Below are 22744 nucleotides of genomic sequence, written 5' to 3'. Positions count from 1 at the left end.
TAGCACAGCCATGAAAATCTGTAAGAACCAATGATGTTTGATTTATTCATTTAATCCAACGGTAGTAGAATTTGGTTATCTTCCTGTCTGTGTAGATTTCAAATTAAAAAACAAAAAATTTGTAAAGGCTAACCAGACAAATGTCATGCTGCAGTGTGAACACATTTCTCACTGACCATTTGCGTATGCTATTTTTAGACAAGGGGAGACAAAAGCCTGAAAGGTACATCTTACTGGAATTAAAAGAACTAATTTACAGGAACCATAGACACCATCAACTATAGAAACGAAAATGTGTCCTTTGCATCTTTTAGGGGAGAGATTTCTTTTTCTTTTTGTTCTTTTTGCCCCCCTTTAATCCTTGGAGAATGATTTTTACTTAAGATTTGCCTGAAGGCGTGCAAGAAGGGATCTACCGTGTCCAAAATTGGATCAGCTGTCCTGTGCTGTGTCCTTGTCAGTGCTGAAAGGTAGCCTCAGCACGTCACGAAACACCAGACCGTGGTGGTCTATTATTACCCACATCACAGAGAACCCCCGGAGAAAGAGGTGGAAAGACAGTACACTATTATATTTTTACACTAATATAATTATAATCTCTGGCTGGTGGTGCTTGTAGGGAAGCATAACCATACCCCAAACTAATGAGACAGCTCACTTCTGAAGCCGCTTAGCTGGGTGGTGGTTGTTCTCCTCGCGACCTACGCAAATAAGACATTCGAAGAAGCAAAGGCAGAAAAGGACAGAGAGAACAACACAGCATACAAGATGAAAATCGCCGTCCTGGTACGCTTGCCGTGCTGGGGACTTTGTGGCTCTCCCCTCCCGGTGAGAGGTCGGTTGGTCCGAAAGAGACCAACCCCGGAGAAAAATCAGTAGCCTTCCCGACTACAGCACCGAGATGTGCAGCTGTGTAGCTCGGAAACATGAAGGATTTGGCCATTTCTTTTTTTTTTTTTAATTTTTTTTTTTAACGTTTTTATTTTTGAGACAGAGAGAGAAAGAGCATGAACAGGGGAGGGGCAGAAAGAGAGGGAGACACAGAATCGGAAGCAGGCTCCAGGCTCTGGGCCATCAGCCCAGAGCCCGACGCGGGGCTCGAACTCACGAACCGCGAGATCGTGACCTGAGCTGAAGTCGGACGCTTAACCGACTGAGCCACCCAGGCACCCCGGATTTGGCCATTTCACTGTGGTCTGCTACTGACTAGGAATTGGGAAATGCTACCTGATGGAAAAGGAATCCAGACTTAAAAGAGTAAGGCCAGCGTGGCTTGCTTGCCTGTTCGGGGTTTCCGGAGCTCTTTTGCAAACAGTATCTCACGTGATCTTGACGAGAGAATCAGAAATCCAGTAGGGGCTGAAAGGCGGAATGTGTTTTCCTACAACGTATAAATATTGGCATTTCGCTCGTGAGTGAAGGTGTACCTGCCTGTATGTTTGTACAAAGAACAAATCACAGCCTGTAGGGTCAGGAGTCTTGAGGTTTCTTTTTCTTTTCTTTTTTAAAATATTTGCATCAATTTGAGAATCAATGTGGAGCTTTAGAAATTTAATTGTTGGTTATTCACTTAATGAATAAACTCCCCGCCCTTAATAACATATTGAAATGGCAACATGCTGATTCCTCCAAGGACCTCCCTTTATGGACTGCCTTAACTCATATCAATGCATTTATGTAATGATGTAAGACAGCAATATTGCATATACCACCTTGATCCTTCAATTTTCTAAAAAAAATTTTTTAACGTTTATTTATTATTGAAAGACAGAGTATGAGCAGGGTAAGGGAAGAGAGAGAGGGAGACACAGAATCCCAAGCAGGCTCCAGGCTCCAAGCTGTCCGCACAGAGCCCGACACGGGGCTTGAACTCAGACACTGCGAGATCACGACCTGAGCCGAAATAAAGAGTCAGACAGTTACGGGCACCTGGGTGGTGTACCTGCTTAAGAGTCTGGCTCTTGATCTCGGCTCAGCTGAGCTGTCACAGTGTAGAGCCTGCTTGGGATTCCATCTCTCTCTGTGCCCCTCCCTTGCCTGTTGTCTCGTTGTCTGTCTCAAAATGAACACAAATAAACATAAAAAAAAGAGTTGGACTTTTGACCGACTGAGCCACCCAGGCACCCCGATCCTTCAATTTTTTAGATTCATTCTTTCTGTGTCAATCAGAGGGTGACGGGGTTGACCATGCCCGACTTGACTTGACTCCCAAAGATAGTTCTTGAGTACCCACCACTTGCTTAGATGTTGGGATTGCACAGGACATGAGGATTCCTAATTTAGGGAGACGGACGCTTGTGGGCAAAAAAACGACTCCCCAAAGGCACCTCCATTGCTAATCCCTGGCACCTGCAACTGTGACACCTTCCATGGCGAAGGGCCGTTTCCACTGCATGTGGGATTGCCTTGGCTCATCGGTTGACTTTACGCTAAGGGGAGCGTAGCTTGCACAACCTGGGTGGGACCGCCAGTTAATGACAAAGACCCTCCATCCGTTGCTGCACCCTGGCTCTCTCTGCTGCTTTCTGTCTCCCGGTGCCAGCTTCCAACTCTGACCTTCCCAACTGTAAGGTAACACCTGTTTGCTGCTGTGTGGCGATGCAACGTGCACGGCAGTGTGTTACAATCCTGCTAGAACTCCACAGTGAAGCCTATACCCTAAGTGAAAACAGAGTAATGGCTGAAGCACTTGTTTTGTTTTGAGCCTTCGGAACCCCTACCCATTCTGAGACTCCATGTGCTTTCCTTTCCATCTCCAGTGTTACCTATAGGTGGGAAGACCTTCTTAATGCTGGCTGGTGAAAATTTGCTGCTTTCTGCACGCATACCAAGGAGATGGTACTGGTTCCAGTTTGCGGGCACTCTGCAGAGTTGAGGCATTAACTCTGTTGGGTAGAAACGCAACCTTTGTGTCCACTGTGATAGTATAGGGCTAGGGCAAATCCTACTAACTGTCATACTTCAGAGGGATTGTACACAGGGATGTCATGAAGGGACATTTAAATTTACCCAGGCGTCTCAAACTAATTTCCAGAGTCAGTGTCAATGAATGAGCCACAGCAAAACACCCAAGTGGTCCTCTTCTGTCTACTAAATCTCGCTCACAACGGGAGCTGCACGTCTAAGTGGTGTCCCCTTTGCACCCATGTTAGCAAAATAGTTTGGGCTCCTCGCCTGTAGACCTCAAGATCCTACCAAGATCTGGGCAGAGTGATTCTTTATGCTTTTTTTTTTTTAATATAATTTATTGTCAAGTTGGCTAACATAGAGCGTATACGGTGTGCTCTTGGTTTCGGGGGCAGATTCCCTTGGTTCATCGCTTACATACAACACCCAGTGCTCATCCCAACAGGTGCCCCCCTCAGTGCCTACCACCCATTTCCCCCCACCCTCCCCTGCCCCTCCATCAACCCTCAGTTCTCTGTATTTAAGAGTCTCTTATGGGTTTATTTCAAACAGAGAGGGAGGCAAACCATAAGAGTCTCTTTATGCTTTTTATTTTTATTTATTTTTTTTACTAAGTATTATAGAACTTGGGCATTTTTTAAAATTTATTTATTTTTTTTAGTATATGAAATTTATTGTCAAATTGGTTTCCATACGACACCCAGTACTCATCCCAAAAGATGCCCTCTTCAAGGCCCATCACCTACACTTCCCTCCCTCCCACCCCCCCATCAACCCTCATCTTTATGCTTTTTAATGTAAACCCACTTCCTGCCTCCAGCTGAGTCTAGAGGGATAGCTGTAACAACGTGCCCACCTGGGTTCACATGCCAGCCTTTCCCCTTACCAGCCAAGGGATGACGGCAGACAGGTCACGTGGCTTGTACGTGCCTCTGTTTCCTGTGGGTGTGAATGAGATCCACTGGGATTTAAGGCGCTCATATATGAAGTATCCTGCACATGTAACCACTCTGTAGTCTGATGTTAGTGCAGCATAATTCATCGTCAAAAAGGGAACAAAAACAACATATCAGCAAAATTGCATGTGCTTCTGGAGTCTAACGTAAATATTAATCCAGTGCGTAATAAATGTTTCTTGTCTGTAACATAATCATTTACTGTAGTAGTGGGATCACTACTAGATAGTGTAGAACGGGATCAAGGGACCATCCTTTCTGATAGTGCTGAGTATGGCTTTAAGAAAAGGGAATGTAGAGGGAATACGATACTGTTTTACAAGAGCACAGAATTATTCTGCTCTCCCTTATTCCGGAGCCTGGTCTTTTCCAGCCTCAGTTGTCAAATGCGTTTTTAGCATCCTGTGTGAGTTACAGAAATTAATCATCAAGAAAGCATTAAAATTCATTTCTTGGAAGAGTGCCTTTGCACATCCAAAGACAATAGTAGTCTTTTTTTTTTAAATGTGAGATAAAAGAGAGATTAATTTCCTTTCTGTTCTCATCAAGTCTCAGTCCATTTGTATGCATGTAAGTCACATGCAAGTGACAAAGTAAAAGGGTAACTGAGTTAGAGTTAACACAGTGAGACAGATGTTTTAACGAATCAACATGCAACTCTGTGAAAACAAAGGATTGTCATTTCCGTCTGTCGCTCGCGTCTGTGACGTTGTGTAGATGTAGCTCGTAAGGGAAGGTAATTATGGAAGATTATTAAACAGAAATCTCTCCGACAAGGATTCCTGGAAGGGAATTGAGTATTTTGCGAAGACGGTTATCCTGGAGTGGATTTCTGATAACATGCATTTCTCTACCAGCTTAGAAGATTGAGACATTCAACCTTCTCCACATTTAGTGACGTCAGCTATATTAGTGATAATAGCAGGCCTCTTAGACCTCTTCTGCATATTGTTTAGGATTATAGCAATTTTGGAGTATGCCTCTGCTTAATTATGAATCATAATTAACAAGATGATTATACAGATAATTTTGACATGGAAGAGGTCAGTACGTCATCTGTTGAATTTCATGTGAATTTCATGTTATTCTCGTTACATGAGCTTTCACTGGAAGGTTCAGTTCCTTGTGTTCGATGGTCGGGAGTAGGTCCCTGCCTTCCTGCTCTGTGGTTTGGTTCTCCTGAACCAGGCTGTTTTCATACTAAATTCATTTCACTTTCCCTCTTTTATGTCTAAGAGCACCTCTCCTTGGAGCGCTCCTATCCAGATGGCAGCAAAAGCGAACAGAAGCGAAGATTTCTGTAGCTTTGGATTCGATGACCATGGAGGGTGTGTGGTGTGCAAAACGGGGGCCCACACATGAACACATCTGACCTACAGATCACACAGTGAGCTCACAGGTGACATCCAGGAGAAAAGTCAAAGAGTGATAGTCAAGATAAATAAAAGTGACTGGTCTCTATTTTACTGATCCAATCAGATATTCTATATTTGGATTCAGAGAAATAGGTTTCTACAAACGAGAAACAGATTTTTCTTAACATTTTGTTTGTTTCTTTTTGAGAGAGAGAGAGCGTGAGTGGGGGAGAGGCACAGAAAGATGGAAACATAGAATCTGAAGCAGGCTCCAGGCTCTGAGCTGTCAGCACAGAGCCTGACACAGGGCTCGAACACACGAACCTGAGATCATGACCTGAGTTGAAGTCGGATGCTCAACCGACTGAGCCACCCAGGCGCCCCACAGATTTTTTTTAAGTGAAAAACATTTATTTCCCTGTTAGATTTCACATATCTGATTACTTTGGAAAGTGAACGTGTGTGTGTGTGTGTGTGTGTGTGTGTGTGTGTGTGAAAGGTGTCCACTCAAGCGCGATATCCACTGTCCAATGAAGATCAAATGTGTTACGATTTCTGAAAACGCCCAGTTGGACATTGGAACATACTAACACTATACGGTCCCTTCCTCTCCGAATATGCAAGCACTCTGACGTCCCCTTTAAGCAAAACACTCTCTTGTCTGCTGTGAGCACATACTCATTTGCTCTGTGGGGAGAGGGTGTTCCCAGCAGAAAGGGAGGAACAGAGGAGGGATTGACTCTTCAGCAAGGGAGTTTTGTGGTGCGTTTCCACAAGATAGGAGAAAGTTTGTAAACTCTCCTTCTTCCTTAAACTGATGCCTTCAGCCACATTCTGCATCATGTCTTTGGGGACTTACTCATCCCTCCATCCACAAGTGAAGTCCAGTATTCACTTAACATCCAACTCACCTGCTACGAGTTGACTTATTTCCAACTCAAGCCAGTCAATCTATGAATCTCCTCATCCCAACTTTGATTCTGTATCTCTTTTCTTCTCGTTTGTTCCTTTAAAGCCCTTTTAGCTGATTCATTCAAAAATTACCGATTTAAAAAAATGACCATTTGCACTTAGCATACACAAGGCATTGGAACAGTCCAAATGGTGATAGAAGAAAATATAAGCTCTTTGCTTGGAAAATGAATGAACTGTAACAAAACTCAAGTTTCAGAAAGGGTTCAGTGGGCAGAAGAATTCAGGGAGTTGTTAGGATCTCAAGAAAAAAAAAATAAAAGGAGGGCAGTCTGTAAGTTGATGTTTTCCGTTGCGGATCCACAAGGGAACGTTTTCCACCAATCCTGACATGACACACAAGGCATATACGCGTATGTTTTGCAGTGAGGAAGGGATTTCTGAACTCCTCCAAATAAGCTCCTCATTTATCGCTTCTCTAGATAGGCTAAGACATAAAAAGTGCAAAAATGGGGAGGAGGGAGAGATAAAACCTCACAAAATGAGAGGACAGTGCACTGATGGTATAATCTTGCATGCAAAGCGCTCACCTGGGTGTTTTTTGCACTGTTACATTTTTGACGTCAGAGGATTCATTACTGGGACTCCATCCCCAGGAATTCCAATGCGCATTTTTCTTCTCAGCACCACTAGGCAGTAACGTTAAATCAGAGAACGTAAAGTTCCATTCTTACCAAGTTCAAATGTACTTTTCTCACCTGAAATTAAAGATATATATATCATTTATTAAAAGATTTCTGCCTCCTTCCCAATTCTTCAATCTACTGAATTACTTTCATCACTATATTTTATTTTATTTTTATTTTTTTAAAAAAATTTTAAATGTTTTTATTTATTTTTGGAGAGAGAAAGAGACAGAGCATGAGTGGGGGAGGAACAGAGAGAGAGGGAGACACAGAATTCGAAGCAGGCTCCAGGCTCTAAGGTGTCAGCACAGAGCCCGATTCAGGGCTCGAACTCACAAACTGTGAGATCATGACCTGAGCTGACGTCAGACGCTTAATTGACTGAGCCACCCAGGTGCCCTCATCACTATATTTTGTAATGTAGCTACCCAGAGTCTATGAAATAAAGTTATCACATTAGTTTTGCGTGTTTAAGAATAGCTTAGATTCAAAAATAGTAGCACAGCACAGAGAGCAAACTGCATTCTCCCTAAGAAAATTTAAATGTTTAAAATCTATCAACTTAGATTAGATCTTTCCTGTTGAGCTCAAATCAACTAATAATGAGATCAAATTCCACTGTAGTACATTTTACAAGTTGCTTGCATTTCATCAAGAGATTTTGGTGCGTTGAGTATCATGGTCAAGGTTTCCCATCAGGGGGTTTTGCTGTATTGAGTATCACGGTCCAAGTTTCCCATCAAGGGATCTTGGTATATAGGGTATCATGGTCCAAGTTTCCCATGAAGGGATCTTGGACTGTTGAGTATCATGGTCCAAGTTTCCCACGAAGAGATCTTGGTATGTTGAGTACCATGGTCTCAAGTTTCCCATCAAGGGATCTTGGTATATAGGGTATCATGGTCCAAGTTTCCCATGAAGGGCTCTTGGACTGTTGAGTATCATGGTCCAAGTTTCCCACGAAGAGATCTTAGTATGTTGAGTACCATGGTCTCAAGTTTCCCATCAAGGGATCTTGGTATATAGGGTATCATGGTCCAAGTTTCCATGAAGGGCTCTTGGACTGTTGAGTATCATGGTCCAAGTTTCCCACGAAGAGATCTTGGTATGTTGAGTACCATGGTCTCAAGTTTCCCATCAAGGGATCTTGGTATATAGGGTATCATGGTCCAAGTTTCCCATGAAGGGCTCTTGGACTGTTGAGTATCATGGTCCAAGTTTCCCACGAAGAGATCTTGGTATGTTGAGTACCATGGTCTCAAGTTTCCCATCAAGGGATCTTGGTATATAGGGTATCATGGTCCAAGTTTCCCATGAAGGGCTCTTGGACTGTTGAGTATCATGGTCCAAGTTTCCCACGAAGAGATCTTGGTATGTTGAGTACCATGGTCTCAAGTTTCCCATCTAGGGATCTTGGTATATAGGGCATCATGGTCCAAGTTTCCCATGAAGGGCTCTTGGACTGTTGAGTATCATGGTCCAAGTTTCCCACGAAGAGATTTTGGTATGTTGAGTACCATGGTCTCAAGTTTCCCATCAAGGGATCTTGGTATATAGGGTATCATGGTCCAAGTTTCCCATCAAGGGATTTGGGTGTATTGGGTATCATGGTCCAATTTTCCCTGGAGTGCACGATGGCACCAAGATGGGCGTCCATCACGGAATTACAAAGACCTCCTCTCGAGGGCTCATTGCATCCGCCGTCTTCCTTAGTGCCATATTTGCCTGTTCTTTACTCACTGAAGCCCTGTGCCCAGTTGTAACATCTGCCGTGTCCTTAGAGTTGTGGTTATTTTACAAGTCTACACCGCCGATGGACTCTAAAACTTGTTTTGAGATTATTCTTTCATTTGTTCCTTCTCCAACCGTTTCTGGGCATCCACCATGCTCTGGGCATTGCCTCTTGGCCAGCGTCTGTACAGAGCGTACACCAAGGGGAGAGAGGCAGAGAAGGAACAACACCCAGGCGACCAGGGGCTGAGACTCACAAAAAAGAATAGTGAACAAAACCAAGCCCCTTCTCTTATGAAGCGAGTGCTGAGAGGCAGGCAACATATAACAAACGCATATGCACCGCGTTCGCCATAAACCTTTTCTAGGCAGGAGGACATCGGTCACATGAATGAGTGAATGGGGAACACTTGGCCACTCAGCCTTTTTTGGACCTGGCCATGAAAGACTTTTGCAGCTCCGTTAAGAGAGTTGACTTTGTTGTTAGACAAAGCGCTGGTGATCTAAACCTGTGAACTTTCTACCAACACAGCCGGGGCAATTTTGGATGCTTCTTTTGCTCACTCTGTTGCTTGGAAAATCTTTGAAGACAAGGTATTATGCCCTTTCCTGTGTAGAGTTTTGTAAGTCTCCTCAGCAGGTTTAGCTTTCTCCAGCACGTGGCTATGAGACTGACCCAACCTCCTACCTAGCAGTGCAAAGACTCCCCAAGATGATTTATTCTTTTTATTTTAACTTTATCTATTTATTTTGAGAGAGAGCAAGCAGGAGAGGGACAGAGAGACAGGAGAGAGAGAATCCCAAGCAGGATCTGAGCTGCCCGCACAGAGCGGGATGCGGGGCTCGAACCCACTAACTGTGAGATCATGACCTGAGCCAAAATCAGTAGATGCTCAACTGACTTCTTTTTAATTTTTTAAATTTTTTCAATGTTTATTTGTTATTTGAGAGACAGAGCATGAGCATGAGCAAGGGAGGGGGCAGAGAGAAAGAGAGACACAGAATCCGAAGCAGGCTCCAGGCTCTGAGCTGTCAGCACAGAGCCTGACGCGGGGATCAAACCCAGGAACCGTGATATCATGACCTGATCTGAAGTCGGATGCCAACCGACTGAGCTACCCAGGCACCTCTGATGATTTATTCTCCATCACAATGTATGTTCTAAACAAGCCTGGAGTTGACCTTAGATTTTTTTCATTAGCGAATGCATGAAGCTCTTGGCTTACTTACATCGTGCCTGAAAGTCACATGTTCTCATAAGTTTTTAAAGAAGTAGCATCCTATTTTACGACATGATTTAGAAAGTAATGGAAAACAGGATCCCTCTGCTTCCCATGATAAAGTGTGTGCGCACACACCGGGACAAAGTAATTTGCGGCTGAGGCTTGGATATCCCTGTAGGATGTTGACTGCATTATCTTTCCCAGTTGCAGCTGGGCCAAAGCCTGTGTGCTGCACATTTCCCTGAAATACCAAGCCCCAGAGGTGTTACAAGGGAAGACGGCATAAAATTGCGAAAGAACAGCCAAGAAGCTAATTGCTTTGTAGTTTTGAGGAAGCAGGGCGTTGTCTGTTTTTAAATACAGTTGACTGTGACTTGACTTAATGGTGACGGGCTCATTTCCAGGATATTCAGTAATGGTCACAGGTTAGAGTAATTGACTTGAGGGGCGCCTGGGTGGCTCATTAGGGTGAGCTTTCAACTCTTGATTTTGGCTCAGGTCACGATCTCAGAGTTCATGGGTTCGAGCCCCATGTCGGGCTCTGTGCTAACACTGCAGACTCTGCTTGGGGTTCTCTCTCTCTCCCTCTCTCCCTGCCCCTCCCCCACTCTCACTCATGCTCTCTCCCAAAATAAATAAACACACATTAAAAAAAGAATAATTGAGATGCCAGAAATCATCAGGTTAGAAGTTATGAGGTCCTAGCCTGAGAGGAATTAAGGGTCTGTGAGATTTGAAATTGTTATCCTAAGGCCACAGACTATCGGTTGGAATCGTTAAAAAAAATTTTTGATGTGTGTTTATTTATTTTTTTGTGAGGTACAGAGACAGAATGCGAATGGGTTAGGGACAGAGAGAGAGGGAGACACAGAACCCGAAGCAGGCTCCAGGCTCTGAGCTGTCAGCACAGAGCCCGACGCGGGGCTTGAACTCGCAAACCATGAGATCGTGACCCAAGCCAAAGTCAGACGCTTAACTGACTGAGCCTTCCAGGCGCCCCGTCAGTTGGAATCTTTTAAAAGACGTTTACAGATCATAGCATGGCTCTTAGTCCTTCAGACTTTTCTCTTGTCATTGGGTTTTTGAGTTGACCCGTGTTATGGGTTGAATTGTGTCCCCCCAGAAAGATAATATGGAAGTTGTAATCCCTGATTAGTGAATGTCCTCTTCTTTGAAAGGAGGGCTTTTGTAGATGTAATCAAGGTAAGATGAGGTCATGCTATATTAGGAAGGACCCTAAATCCATTATGACTGGTGTCCTTACAATAGAAGACACATGGAAAAAGACAGATCTACATGGAGAAAATGCCATAAGAAGGTGGAGGCAGAGATATGAGTAGTGGATCCACAAGACAGAAAACACCAAAGATTGCTAGAAAGCACCGGAAACTGAGAACTGAGAGAGAGTGACATTGTTCTCCCCCAGACCCTAGAGAAGTAACCAGCGCTGCTGACTCCATAATTTCAGACATCTGTCCTGCAGAACACTTGGGCAGTTCATTCTTTTTAAGCCATGTGGCTCTGGATCTGAATCATGGCCGTTACTAACCTGGCACTTTTGGTTTATCCCTGGATTTCTTCTGTCTCTCTGTGAGGCTGTCTCCATGTGGAGGTAAAAAACGGTCACCAGCATTTCCCTGTGATATCACCCTTGAGTTTCGAGAAGTACATTGGCCTGGGGACGATGCCACTGGTTCAGCATGGGTCACAGGCCAACTCTGAAACGTGAGGAAATTTGTATTTGGACAACACTGAGGCAAAACCACATTGGGGTACTGTGCTCTGGACGGATGTCTGGCTCTGGAGGTTGGCCTTGGGTGGCGAAGCAGGGCTAGCACGAGCTATGACTCCAGGTGGAAAAATTGCCCTGAAATGGGCCAAGCTCATTAGGACAGGGCGTAACCTACTGTGTCTGTTTCTTCTAAGCATTCCAGCTAAAGGGCTGGGTTTGCTGAAGGATTACCCAATTTAGAGAGTTGATCTAGGAGAAACGAAATTGAATTTGAACAAATTTCAGACTAAGCCTTTAGTAGGTGGAAGGGATTGGTAAGAGTTGCATTGTCGGGCACTGAACAAATGGCTGACCAGATGGCATCCAGGGAATTCTGCAGGAAGCACAGGGCATCATCCTCAGCTGCTTCCTCTGCTCACTGGGCTTCTCTGAGAGTTTGAGGTAGGCGGGTTCTCAGGATGGTAGTAAAACCTGGTCTTCAGTTCTTATGCAGCTTTGTAAATCCAAGTCGGTGCCACCAGTACCCTCATTTCATTGTACTTCTTTGGTTTCTTAACACTTCCTCGTGCATATGCTCCTGACATTAGCACAAATGGCAATTGATAAATTTATTTATTCAACGAATACTTACTGAGCATGTTACAGTTGTCTGGCCACTTTGCCAAAAGGGTGCCATCCTTTCCCCTGCAAATCACACAGGGGAAGGCGGACAGTTAGCCAGAGTTACCACTTAGTATAATCAGCACCATGATGGGACAAGTTGGGGAGGTATGGGAACATCTGGGAGGAGCATGTTTCTGGACTGAGAGGTCAGGGTATACCGAGGCAAACTATGAAAGACAACAGTTGACCAGATTGGTGGGTGAGGGGGATTTCAGGCGGAGGGGTCACCGTGGTCAGGAATGGAGCCTGTAAGCTGATGTCAATATCGATTCTTTTGGCTGAGCGTGGTTTAAGAGACCGAGAGAGTGAATTTGAAGTCACTGTTGTGGTCAGTTAATTGCAAGACAGGGTGCTCTCATCATTGTCTGACCTACAGAGACTATTGATAGATGTGATCTTATGAAGATTGAAATACCCAATAAGGACAAATGTTCAACTAAAACAGGGCCTCACTTCCATTTAAAGATGTGAAACAAGAGGGGACAGTATGACTCATAGGCAGAATCCATCATGATGCTGCCTGTTTTTGCAAAAAAGGTTAATGGAACCCAACCCTACCCATTTATTTGCCTATTTCCTGTGGCTGCTTTCTTGGTACAATGGCTGAGTCAAGTAGCTACAAAAGAGGGCATATAGCTCACAAAGTCCAAATTACTTACTGTTTTGCCCTTAAAATTTTTTTTTAATGTTTATTTATTTTTGAGAGACAGTAAGACAGAGCGTGAGCAGGTTAGGGGCAGAGAGAGAGAGAGAGGGAGACACAGAGTCTGAAGCAGGTTCCAGGCTCCAAGCAGTCAGCACAGAACCCGACGCAGGACTTGAACTCACAAACCGTGAGATCATGACCTGAGCTGAAGTCTGATGCTCAACGGACTGAGCCACCCAGGCACCCCCTCTATTTTGCCCTTTATAGAAAAAGGTTGCTGACCCTTGATGTAAAGGGCTACCTTCATGAAGTCATTGGGAATCTTGTAGTTAATACATATAATGGCCTAGTCCAGACTTCCAAGGACATAGCACAGTTGTTCTCAAACTGACCAGGAACTTTTTCATATGCAGACTCCTAGCCACCACCCAGGCTCCTCCTGACTCATCAGTTCTGGGGATGGGCCCTAAGAATTTGAATTTGAATGACTGTGAAGGTGACACCAACAAATATTTTGTCATATAATAGTCATACAATAACATCACATATGATAGACAGAGATTTTGTCATGCAATAGTCATAACAAACATACATATGTGTGTATTAACTATTGTCATTTTTATAGGACTCTTTCCATGATGGGTAATGATGAGATTCATGATACAATAAATAGTCATAAATAGGACCTCAGAAAAATGGGCCTGAAGCATTGTTAAACCAAATATAAAGAAATAGTCCTTTCTGCCATTAGGAAAAAAAATAATGAAACCCATTAAAGAAACCGTGGCTCATATAGTTTAGACCAGGGTCAATTTGTGGAGTGACTTCCAAGGGCAACTGGTTGCAAAATGTATCTGCAGGCAGCCAAGAGACACACAATAAGCTAATTTTAAACAAACCACGGACAGAACCGTGGCCCGAGGACATAGCCACCTCATAAGTGAATTACTATAGATAGTAATACTAGCAACAGCTACAGCCGTAGTAGTAGGAATAGACGATGATTTTGATGGTAGTGGTGATAGTGATGATGGAAATGAAGATGATGAGGGTGGTGATTATGATGGAGGTGATAATGACCGTGAGGATGATGATAATGATGGCGATGGTGATGATTTTGATGACAGTGGTGATGGTGGCAGTGGTGGTTGTGGTGGTGGTGATGATGATGATGGTGGTGATGATGGGGATGGTGTTGATGACGATGGGTATGATGGTGGTGGTGATGGTGGTGATGATGGTTGTGGTATTTGTGGGGATGATGATGATTGTGGTGGTGATAGTGATGATGGTGTTGATGATGGTGGTGGTGATGGTTGTGATGATGGTGGTAGTGATGATGGTGGTGATGACGGTGATGATGACGATGGGTATGATGGTGGTGGCGATGGTGGTGATGATGGTTGTGGTATTTGTGGGGATGATGATGATTGTGGTGGTGATAGTGATGATGGTGTTGATGATGGTGGTGGTGATGGTTGTGATGATGGTGGTAGTGATGATGGTGGTGATGACGGTGATGATGACGATGGGTATGATGGTGGTGGCGATGGTGGTGATGGTGATGATGACAGTGATGATGATGGTGGTGATGGTGGTAGTGATGATGATGGGGATGGTGTTGATGGTGGTGATGATGGGGATGATGGTGGTGGTGATAGTGATGATGGTGTTGATGATGGTGGTGGTGATGGTGATGATGATGGTGGTGGTGATGGTGACTGATGATGACAGTGATGATGATAGTGGTGATGATGCTGGTGATGATAGTGGTGATGATGGGCATGCTGTTGATGATGATGGTGTTGATGATGGTGGTGGTGATGATGATGGTGGTGGCAGTGATGGTGGTGATGATGATGATGGGGATGGTGTTGATGATGATGGTGATGATGGTGATGATGGTGGTGGTGATGGTGGTGATGATGATGGTGGTGGTGGTGATGATGATAATAACAATGAAGATGATGATGAGTTTTGTGATGATGGCGATGGTAAGGAAGATTTTGTGAGTTGGTATTCAGCAAATGAGTTTTTTAAAAAAAAAATTTTTTTTTAACATTTATTTATTTTTGAGACAGAGAGAGACAGAGCATGAACGGGGGAGGGTCAGAGAGAGGGAGACACAGAATCTGAAACAGGCTCCAGGCTCTGAGCTGTCAGCACAGAGCCCGACGCAGGGCTCGAACTCACGGACCGCGAGATCATGACCTGAGCCGAAGTCGGCCACTTAACCGACTGAGCCACCCAGGTGCCTCTCAGCAAATGAGTTTTTAACAGCAGAAACTTTGCACTAAAGTTTGTGCATTTTCTATCAGTGAGTGCACCCAAATAGCTCTCCAAAGTGCCAAGTCACAAACGGGAAACGGGAAACCAGGAGGGGTTCATCCTTTACCTAAATGGGCCAGTGCATAAAAGGGAAAAGAATTCACACCTAGGTCTTTCTGAGAGTTTCCCAGGTAATTTTATTAAGAGTTATTAAATGCAATTTAATAAAAGCAAACATGATTTTACCGATAATATTAGCAAAGACAAAATTAAAAAATACTTAGTGCTGAAGATCACGTGCATGCATGACTTTTTTTGGTGCGCGATTTTGTGTGTTGGTACATAGGTTTTGGGGAAGTAGTATAACCATATGTGTGAGGAAAATGTTTTAATGTCCATAACTTTTGATTCATTCCTTCTATCTCAAGAAATCCATTTTAATGAAATAATATTTTGAATGCTCCTAGAGATCGATGCCTAAGAATTTTTGTTGCGGTGTTATTTATGATAGGAAAATAAAAGATAAATAAAGAGAGAGGAGATATGTTAATGATATAATCCTGGAATGACCTACATGGTTTGTATGTTAAGGATGTGCTTACAGTGTATATAAAGTACCAAGGCAAGTTTGCTGAAACCATAGAGTTGAGGACAGTGAGCAGAACCAGCCGGCCTTGGATTCCCCTTCTGGACCAAGACTTCCTGAGTCCAGGTTCTATATCACAGCTCTGTGTAGAGACATTCAGGATCCTTCTGTGGCTACCACACCCAGCGAGGGAGCCTAATCAGCTGGTGCCTGCAATGGTACCCACCGCTCCAGACGTTGGCATGTGATGGTTTGGAACAATGGAAGGAGGAAGGTGGGGGATGAGGCCACACCTGCTCCTGACCCTTGACAAGAAAGCTGAACACAGGGTTTCAGGGCATTTAAGAGGCAGGGTTTCTGCACATTTTGAGGACATGTACATTTGCGTACCTGGGTCCACATGGGCTGTACATGTGATTTAATTATAGAGATAGGCATGTAGCATTTAATTCACAGTCCTCTGCCGAGAGGCTGGGTCTTTTTTTTTTTTTTAATATATATTTTTTTAACGTTTTTATTTATTTTTGAGACAGGGAGAGACAGAGCATGAGCGGAGGAGGGGCAGAGAGAGAGGAGGACACAGAATTCGAAGCAGGCTCCAGGCTCCGAGCTGTCAGCACAGAGCCCGACGCGGGGCTTGAACTCACGGACCGTGAGATCGTGACCTGAGCCGAAGTCGGCCGCTTAACCGACTGAGCCACCCAGGCGCCCCAGAGAGGCTGGGTCTTAATAGCAGAGTCTCTCGGGGCGCCTGGGTGGCTTGGTCGGTTAAGCATCCGACTTTGGCTCAGGTCACGATCTCGCGGTCCATGAGTTCGAGCCCCGTGTCGGGCTCTGTGCTGACAGCTCAAAGCCTGGAGCCTGTTTCGGATTCTGTGTCTCCCTCTCTCTGTGACTGTCCCCCGTTCATGCTCTGTCTCTGTCTCAAAAATAAATGTTAAAAAAAAAATAGCAGAGTCTCTCAACCTTGGATATATATGAGCAAGATCTCACTCAAGTCTTTCTGGAGTACAGTCTTGTCAGTCATCTATACAAGAAATCTTTTTTTTAAGTATATTTATTTATTTTTAAAGAGAGAGAAAACAAGCAGGGGAGGGGCAGAGAGAGAGAGAGAGAGAGAGCCCCAAGCAGGCTTTGCTCTGTCTGCTCAGAGCCAGACACAGGTCTTGAACTCACCAACCGTGAGATCATGTCCTGAGCTGAAATCAAGAGTTGGAGGCTGTATATATTTAGGTCCACTATTTTTTAACAAGTCTGTATTCCTCATAGATAAATACATACTTGGCAAAAATTTTAGTGACAGCAAAGCGTTCATGATATCTGTTGTTCAGTCACCCGGGGAAATAATTCCTGCAGAAGCCGATTGGAACCGAGTTGCAATCGATCTCCAACGGACCAGGGAAGAGGAGAGCGTCCCACATTTCTTGACCACTTGCTAAAGCACCAGGCAGTATACTAGGCAATTGGCATGTATTACCTCATGTATCCTGTTTGGGAATTATCTTGTTGACAGCTGGAGTCCCATGAAGGAATATTTTTAAGAAGGAAAATGACAGGCTGAGATTTGCATTTGGAGATAAATTACCCAGACTGCCAGTTATTCGTTAACTTGCCTGGCTTGGCCCAAGCTGGCATCTAGATGCTGTAATTTGATTTACGCTGCAGAGAGGTGATTTGCCCCTACATTCTCTTGGCCTCCAGCCTGAATTTCTGACCGCTAAAGACTCATTTGCTTAGGTTACGGCATCTCATTTTTAAAAGCCATCAAAGGAGCAAGTGTGGATCAGATTATTGAATCAGTTGACCAATGGGTGAGTTTGTCAGATGATGATTTTGCCAAGCTAGTTTATCAAGAAATGGGACATTAAAAGAGGGTTAAAGTAGCACAAAGAGGGGGAATAGAAGACCTTTGTCTCTCAGTTAGTTTCTATTTTTAAATTTTGGATGAATAAGTCCATTGGTAAATATACATATTCCGGTTCCTAAATCAGGCTGTAAACATTTTTTTTCTCAGTGTCTCAGGTTGAGCAGTCTAGCAAGATCGTAAGGAAGTATCCATAGATACACTTCAAAAAAATCAATCTTTCGGGGTGCCTGGGTGGCTCAGTTGGTTGAGCGTCCGACTTCAGCTCAGGTCATGATCTCATGGCTCGTGAGTTCGAGCCCCACGTTGGGTGTGTGCTGACAGCTTGGAGCCTGGAGCCTGCTTCCAATGCTGTGTCTCCATCTCTGCTCTCCCTGGCTCGTGCTCTGTCTCTGGTCTCCAAAATAAATAAACCTTAAAAAAATTTTTAAAAATCGATCTTTCATCCTTTGTAGAAAAAAAATTCTATTGAGTATTGCATGGAATAAAAGCAAAATTTAGCAATTATCCTTAGGAAAGTGACCAACCTCTTCCTCTATGCCACCCTTATAGCTCTAAGATAATATCAAAAAGAAGTATTTTGGCCCTTTTATATACAATTGGTACAAATTGTACCAATTTGTCCTCATATACGAGTCCCTTAAAGAACGCACTACAGAAAGAGAAACTTCCAGCACGATTAACGAAATTAATCAGTGGTCATTAACATGGGATTTGTGTTACATTTTATAGGTTCATGATTAGATTCAAGAACCGAAGAATAAGGCCTAATTGATGGAAACAGGCTGTAATTTTATGCTTTTAATATAATGGCCTCTGGCCAAATCCGGACAAAAGAAAGAGCGTTTGATTTGTTACTTTGGATTTGTTTCCCCCGTCCTCCTCGAAAATAGAGATGATTTACAGTTTTAATATATTTTTCATGCACAATTAACATCATTGTTGCCAGATTTACAGAGGAGCCAGGAAAACAAAGCTGCGGTGATTTATTAGGGACGCGTGGAAGACACTTAATGCCACCAGCAGCACCGTTCCATGGGAAAAAGCAAAAACACAAAATGCTTAAAAATGAAAAGAATGCTTTGTGTCAAAAGCGTGTTCTTTGTAGGCAAGCTTTAGGCCTTATGGGGGTACCTTTTTTTTTAACAACAGTGACAACAAAATATTCACATGGGGGATTTCTTCCCATTTCAGGTTTCACGTGGAATTTCAATACGGTAAAATATATAATGTTTTTATATGAGGAGCCATGGGAAAATCCAGTTAAGATTGACATTTGTAGGAAGATGTGGGGCACAGGGAATATTTTAACAAAATTTTTTAAATGTTTATTTATTTTTGAGAGACATAGAGAACACACGCAGGGGAGGGGCAGAGAGAGAGGGAGACGCAGAATCTGAAGCAGGTTCCAGGCTCCGAGCTGTCAGTACAGAGCCCGATGCGGGGCTCGAACGCGTGAACCATGAGATCATTACCTGAGCCGAAGTCGGACCCTCAAGCGACTGAGCCACCCAGGTGCCATTAAAGATTCAGTATCTTCTTTCACAATTAGCATAGAATTTGAAAACCATACATTTGATGGCAAATACTTTCTTCTTTTACATTTCAATATTAGAAAATTGTCAGGCTTGCATGTCTGTACATGATTTTGCTTTGTATTTTCTGTGCGTGTTCTTTAAAAGACTCTTTTTGTTGGATTTTGGAAGGTTGACACGAATTTGCCAAGAGGTGCACATCATAGACTTAGATTTTTTCACTTACCACCTGCCCATGTCTGAGACCTGGGAAGTGAGCAGAGACTTCTTTGAGTCACGGAGATGAAACTCTCATACTGCTATTCATTGTTTTTTAGAAGAAGGAGAGAAATGGTGCAAACAATAAGGACAAACCAAAGACCTTGCTATAAAGCAGTCAGGTATCTGTGAATTGAATGGTTTGGAGGAAAGACTGTAATTAGGGGTCCCTATTTGTCTATTTAGTCAGTAAATCAAGCACCAGTGAATCAAGCTCAGTCAACCTTTTAAGTCCATCAGAAGTAGTATTCTACAGACAGGCAAGTGTTGTGTTCCTCCCCGTGACTCCTGCAAGCTGCTAACAACCCGGATGTGAAAAGTATAGCTGACCATAGGCATCTGTTAAATTTACACGCATCTTGGCTATAAATATTAGACCAGTGGTTTCTTTTTCGCTGTGGAAGGAGGGCTTCAGCTTTCTCTGTAGCTGTTGTACTTCACAGAATCGTTCCCTCTTCTGTCTCATAAAACCACAATTATTAAAAACCCCATCAGCTGTGGATTTAGCTGTGGGAAATGCCCACTCATGCAATGCTGGAGTGTTTGCAAATGGTCATAATATTTCTCGGAGAAAGCAGGGCAGGAGGTAGCGAAATTGCCTGAACTACGTGCCAGGAATACGTTGCACTTCAAGGAATTTTATCCTCAAGAAGCAATCAATTGGACACGTGCAGAAGGATGCGTGTGTAGGGATTGGCATTGTCATGTGCGTATGATGACCAAAAAAAAAAAAAAAAGAGAGAGAGAGAGAGAGAGAGGGAAAGAAAAAGGAATGGCCACAACAATTTTTAACATTCTAGAAATGGTTACATAATTAGAGATACAATACAAGCATGCAATACTAGCCATTAAAATTGCATTATATAGGATAATATTTAGTGATACAAGGACACATTCAGAATGTAGTATTATACAAAAGCATCTTCACCATATTATTTTCCAATAGTCTTGTAGTCTTTTTTTTAAGTTCCCCTGAATAATTACTCCAGAACTTCTCTGTTTTATTTCGTGTAATGACAAGAACAGAAGATGATGACAGGTGGGCACATTATGTGCTGAGAAGATTTACGGTGGTCTGAACAGAATATGCTGCGGGGGGAAGGAGGGCAGGCAGGAGGAGTCTGCCTGGAAGCTCGGTGTCCTTGAGGCAACACCAGCCCTTAAGACCCCACGTCCTGGTTGTCTCTTAAGCCATCTAAGAGTGTGAGCGAGCTGTGGTTTAAGCAGTCAGCCATTGTTGGTGTGCAGATTGCAAACCTCTTCTCTCACCTGTGTCCTGTCCATTGGCATCATTTCTGATACTCTTTGTTGAAACAAAAATCGGTAGTTTTGATCTAGCAGGGATCCCTCAACATTTTTCTCTCCCTTGTGTCTTTTTCTAAGTAGGACGCATGAAGCTGAGCACATTTAAGAATTCCTGACCTCTACCCCAAGATCACAAAAATTTTCTTTTGCATATTTTTCTGTGAGTGTTAGAGTTCATGCATGCATTTTAAATCTGCGCAGACTCTTTTTAGATATGGTGTGAGATAGGGATCCAGAGTTATTTTCTGCAGGTAGAGAAACAGTGTGTTCAACATGTAATATAAATGATGTATCATTTCCCAGGGGTTTGTAATTTCAACCGCAGTCCTGATAGGGACAGATGACACACAAAAAGTATGTATTAAGAGATGGGGCAGGTGATAGGGAAGCTGATACAGGGTAGCACAGTAACCTTGGGGTGGTATATTAGGGAACCCTTATGAGAACTTACGGATACCCATTTGGGTGTTATTGGTCATGCCTGCTAAGGGGAGATAGGCTCTTCTCTTGTTTGGCCTCCAGATTGTCTGCTAGGATCTCCCTTGGTTTCACCCAAGGGAAGCCAAAGACAAGACTGACTCCTATGGGTTCAGGGCAGACAGCACTGTGGGTCTGAGAGAGAGTCAATCTCAAAGTGGTCTGCCAAAAAATAACCCAGTTCAACCTTCTACCATCCACCACATATGCATAGGGCAATCTATGTGTTTTATATTTGGTCTCGTTCAGTCACCCGTCTGTTCCTGAAGTAGGCAAAGCGTGACTCATGTAGAATGAAATGACCCTGTGCTTTTCTCCCTCAACATTCTCTTTGTGTCTGTTTTATGTACATTCTGTTCTTTTATGTGCAGTTTAGAATCAACATGTCAAATTCTGCAAAATTCTGCCATCTTTGTTGGGAGTTGTATTGATTTGAAACTTGACTTTAGGAAGAAGAGTTGTCATTCCAAATTCATGTTGTCTTATCCATAAACTGGCATAGTTCACTACTTATTTTTTTATTAAGAATTTTTAATGTTTATTTTTTTAAAAAAATATGTTTATTTACTAAAATCTTATTCAGATATAACTTGATCTTTGTTAAACTAATGGGTTAATTCCTTCTTTCTTCCTCCTCTTCCTCCTCCTTCTTCTTGTAAATAGTATCTTATTTTGTATGTATAAGAGAATGTCTTGATAATATATTCAGCCATCTTTTTTGATTGTCTATTATTTCTAGTAACTGATCTTTAAACTTGCATGGATCCCATAAAAATGACCATATGCCATACAGATAATGACTGTTTTCTCTCTTCCCCTTTGAATATTTGTGCTCTTTATGGACTATATGCCTGTTGTCATTGCATTGATTCAGGATGTCCAGTGGTGTATTGAACTGTGTTAGGGAAAACTCACACCCTGTTCATGATTTTATAGGAAAGGCATCTGACACTCTTGAATAAATGTGATATTGGCTAGATGTTTTTGGTAAGTGCTCATTATCAAGTAAAAGAAATTACCTTCAATTTCCAATTTTCTACTCAGCTAAAACATTTTTGAAAATCATGAATAGACATTGAATAGTCAAAGTAGTTTCCTGGCATCTCTATGGCTGGTCACAAGATTTTCCTTTCTTTCTTTCTTTCTTTCTTTCTTTCTTTCTTTCTTTCTTTCTTTCTTTCTTTCTTTCTTTCTTTCTTTCTTCTTCTTCTTTTTTTTATTTATTTGGTTTAATAACAGGTTTTTTCTGTTAGGGCATTTTGGAAACAACCCTGAGTTGATCTTAAGGTGAACTTTCAAACACCTGCCAGTAACCCTGTTATATTTGTTTTGATAATATTCACTGAGGATGCCCACATCTTCATTCATAAGCGAATTTGATTAATGATTTTGATTTGAATGTAAATTTGATTTGGTTTCTAAATTTGATTTTCTAATCTTATACAGTCCATATAGTTAAACTGATCTTACAAAAAATATTTCGGCTGCTTCTTTTCATTTTATATTTTCTGAACAAAATTTCAGTAACAACAGGATTGCTACAAGTTGCTTGAAAATAATCTTGGCTGCTGAATTTTTATGTGAGACATTTTTAAATTACTATTTTGTAATAATAGTCTTTAGTGAATTTATTTAAGTCT

The 22744-nt window shown here is 42.7% G+C and overlaps 1 protein-coding gene across 7 annotated transcripts in view; it reads left to right on the top strand.

Annotated features, from left to right (window-relative positions):
• The window catches only part of NLGN4X (neuroligin 4 X-linked), a 315738-nt gene that overhangs the window by 77115 nt on the left and 215879 nt on the right, over window positions 1-22744 (top strand). The window lies entirely within an intron of this gene.

The sequence above is a fragment of the Panthera pardus genome, unplaced genomic scaffold (genome assembly GCF_024362965.1).
Source record: "Panthera pardus isolate Hobbes unplaced genomic scaffold, ASM2436296v1 HiC_scaffold_27, whole genome shotgun sequence".
NCBI classification, from domain to species: Eukaryota; Metazoa; Chordata; class Mammalia; order Carnivora; family Felidae; genus Panthera; species Panthera pardus.
This window is presented reverse-complemented; position numbering and strand designations above follow the sequence as displayed.